Genomic DNA, 4,182 nt, shown 5'->3' with positions numbered 1-4,182 from the left:
CGGAATCAGGTGCTGACTCGGAAGCAGGTCCCGAATCGGAGGCAGGTCCTGACTCGGAGGCAGGTCCTGACTCGGAAGCAGGTCCCAACTCGGAGGCAGGTCCTGACTCGGAGGAAGATCCTGTCTCGGAGGCAGGTCCCGATTCAGAGGCAGGTCCTGACTCGGAGGCAGGTCCTGACTCGGAAGCAGGTCCCGACTCGGAGGCAGGTCCCGACTCGGAGGCAAGTCCTGTCTCGGAGGCAAGTCCTGACTCGGAGGCAGGTCCCGACTCGGAGGCAGGTCCTGTCTCGTAGGCAGGTCCTGACTCAGAGGAAGGTCCTGTCTCATAGGCAGGTTCTATCTCGTAGGCAGGTCCTGACTCGGAGGCAGGTCCTGACTCGGAAGCAGGTCCTGACTCGGAGGCAGGTCCTGACTCGGAATCAGGTGCTGACTCGGAAGCAGGTCCCGAATCGGAGGCAGGTCCTGACTCGGAGGCAGGTCCTGACTCGGAAGCAGGTCCCAACTCGGAGGCAGGTCCTGACTCGGAGTAAGATCCTGTCTCGGAGGCAGGTCCCGATTCGGAGGCAGGTCCTGACTCGGAGGCAGGTCCTGACTCGGAAGCAGGTCCCGACTCGGAGGCAGGTCCCGACTCGGAGGCAGGTCCTGTCTCGGAGGCAAGTCCTGACTTGGAGGCAGGTCCTGTCTCGGAAGCAGGTCCCGACTCGGAGGCAGGTCCCGACTCGGAGGCAGGTCCCGACTCAGAGGAAGGTCCCGACTCTGAGGCAGGTCCCGTCTCGGAAGCAGGTCCCGACTCGAAGGCAGGTCCCGACTCGGAGGCAGGTCCCGACTCGAAGGCAGGTCCCGACTCGGAGGCAGGTCCCGTCTCGGAAGCAGGTCCCGACTCGGAGGCAAGTCCTGACTCCGAGGCAGGTCCTGTCTCGGAGGCAAGTCCTGACTCGGAGGCAGCTCCTGTCTCGGAAGCAGGTCCTGTCTCGGAAGCAGGTCCTGTCTTGGAGGCAGGTCCTGACTCGGAAGCAGGTCCTGACTCTGAGGCAGGTCCTGTCTCGGAAACAGGTCCTGACTCGGAGGCAGGTCCTGTCTCGGAGGCAGGTCCTGACTCGGAAGTAGGTCCTGACTCTGAGGCAGGTCCTGTCTCGGAGGCAGGTCCTGACTCGGAAGCAGGTCCTGACTCTGAAGCAGGTCCTGACTCGGAAGCAGGTCCTGACTCGGAGGCAAACCTGACCACTGAGTGAACCAACTTGAGATGCCCAAAAGGTTCTTGCCTCTCCTCTGTGTCCAAAGCGTCTCCACAACAGGCAGCCTTCTTGATGATCTTCCATGTCTTCTGAAGGAAGCTATCTTGGAGAATGACTTTACGCGGCCGTGCCAGGTTCCTTCTGAAGCTCTCCACCACCTTGTACATAACTACCGGGTTGTCACTTTTTATCATCTTGAACAACAACTCTCGAACCACATCTTCATTGCCCCAGAGAAGTTGTAAGATGTCTCGGCAGAGTTTTCGTTCCATGTCCTCAAAAAAGACGAAATCAATGTCTTTTACTTCCTCCCAGATTTTCGGAGCAAGCTTTTTATGTACCGGTTCGGTGTGCTTCATTTTGTAAGCCGCATAACTAGATCTGAAACTGGACTTATAAATTAGTCTCCAAAGAATCGTTTCCACCATGACTCTCCTTTCGTCTTCGGTTCCACGTCTGAAACCCATCCTGTTCGCTTCCTTCAAAAACTCTTCAGGATCCATCCCTGCCTTAGTAAACTCGTCACTCAGGCAGTTGTCATCCGAGTACAAGTCCTCATTAGGAAAAAACGTCTTTCTGATCTTACTTTTCATCGACTTAAACCTTTTCTTTGGAGGAACAGGATTCTCCAGGTGACGCTTGAATTTTTCCACAATTACGTCATGTCCTTCTGGGTAATCCAGCAGTGCAATTAAATGCAGTCCAGAGGCAAAGTGGAATGCATCTCTCGCAGTACTCTGGAAAATCCGTTCACTTAGCTCTTCCGATACCTCCGAGAGTACGTCCACGTTTATTTCTCCAGTTTTTCTCAAAAGCAGAGTCAAAATCTTGCTATGCTGTTCCTCAAATGTCTGTCGTACCAGATGCAGAGTTGGATCATCTGCGGCCTTTTCGATCACTGCCCACAGAAGTTCACTGAGAAATTTTTTCTTCTTGTAATCTGGACTTCTTTGTCCAGGATGAACTCTGTTGGACAAAGTTTTTTTGACTTTTGTCCAAAATGAGACCTGAGGCCTCACATCCATTTCTCTCTGCGGGCTTTCGTCAGTCATCTTTTCTGAGCTGAGCTAAAACGTCCAAATGAATTGTGTGTTGACTGACTTGTTAACTGATTTGTGTCGACTGATCAGAGAATTAACTGATCAGTTGGTGATGTCATGGACTCTATGACATCACAAAGTCATCCTTAGAAGGGCCTCATGACACAGACATCATTTGAAGTCATGCTGATGACATCATTGTCAGCAGCATGGCAACTGTTGCTAGGGCTAATAATAGCACGCAGTGAGCATGCGCTATGAAAAAAAATAGAACCTGTGGGCACTAAATGCATTATTCCCACAAGTCTGAACTGGCAGTGATCTGCGCAGCTTCGCCGGAGCAGGAGGGGCCAGGGAACCACTGGCTTTGTTCCAACGGGTAGGGCACTTTACTGCCTTACCCATTTCTGTCATTTGGGTTCCACCTCCCAACAGGCATAGGGCAAGTGTCAGTGGAACCGCTACATCCAACCAGTTACTCAGCAAGTCCACCGCTTTAACCCAGAAGGGTTTAACCATCTTTCTATTTCCATATTCAGTGTAAAAAAGTTCCTACTTTTCATCTGCTCCCCGGCGCAGGAATCTGCTGCGAATGAACGGTAGATGCTCCGCTCGGTTTGGTCGCAGTCACGAGGTCATATTTATAGTTTTTTCTTCATATTTTACAAAGTGATTCTCTGTCACCTGGTCATCCAGGCAAAGTTGTGAAAACGTATATTTTCTCATGGTGACTCACTAGTCTCAAACGTTAGGCGCTTCCAACACTACGCATGCGCACAGCAGATCGGACAGCGAAACCAATCGAGTCTGTTAACATCAGCTCAGGTCCTGGGAAGAGATGTAATTTTTAATACAGATCTTACAGTTAAAGCAACTTAAAACAAAAAGTCAGCATCAATGTAAAATTCTAAATATATTGAAGCGGTCATGAAATGTTTATTGAAAAATTAACTACCAAGTCAAATTCTACTTGTTACCTTTTACTACCCTTTACTGGCCTTAATTTGAGCTAATTTAATTTACTACCTTTTATTCCCGCATGGAAACCCTGTTACATGACGCAAGAAGCTTCTGGCCCACTGTAACAATTTATAAACCATTAACTAACTAAAGTTTTACCACAGATGCAACTTCAAAACAGGTCAGTTTTTGCCTTCTCCAACATTCATAGCGATTAAGATGAAGTTTTTTTATCAAAGACCTGTGTGTTCACCAGTTGGACTCTCACACCTAACGCAGCATCACAGTAGTGTGATGACAAATGTGACACAGTACTGTCTCATGTTTTGTAGTAGAGACATTTACCTGTCCTCCAGTCAATGATCTGTGTTGTGTGGCACTGGTAGCTCCACCTTAACCATATGGTACCATTGTTTTTTGGACCTACACTAAATGAGTTTATTCAGGACTTCAGTTCCGGATAAAAAAAAAAAATCTAAATAATATGTAAATAAATGTATATATATTCAAAATAGCTGAGTGTTTCACAAATAGCCAGTCGGTACCAGTCAGCTGTATGGGCCTACAAAACTGTACCAACCCATGCTTCTCAGTGGAAACGAGGCTTTAGAAATCCTAACATGGTACCTGGAGCAGGGAGGACAGAAGTGAAGAATGAGGCCAGGAAGTGTAGGGCGAAGATGGATGAGAGTAATGAGGTGGAGGACAAGAGATGAGGACTGTAGTGACACCCTATGGAGAAATAGGTGGGTGGTATCAGGTGTTATGTTTTATGCAAGAGAGTCCAGTGCAGCTGCAGGTGGTTTCTATAGACACAGAGAGGCAGTATAAACATTTTAATATTGTAAAAAATGCACTAATTGTGAGGAATTATTATGAGAAACTGAATTAATTTTGAATACATCACAAAATCCAGCGTGTAACCTGAAGTGGGCATAAGAGCAAAG

Source organism: Poecilia mexicana, unplaced genomic scaffold (genome assembly GCF_051168715.1).
Source record: "Poecilia mexicana isolate PSO_F unplaced genomic scaffold, ASM5116871v1 scaffold_5, whole genome shotgun sequence".
NCBI classification, from domain to species: domain Eukaryota; kingdom Metazoa; phylum Chordata; class Actinopteri; order Cyprinodontiformes; family Poeciliidae; genus Poecilia; species Poecilia mexicana.
This window is presented reverse-complemented; position numbering follows the sequence as displayed.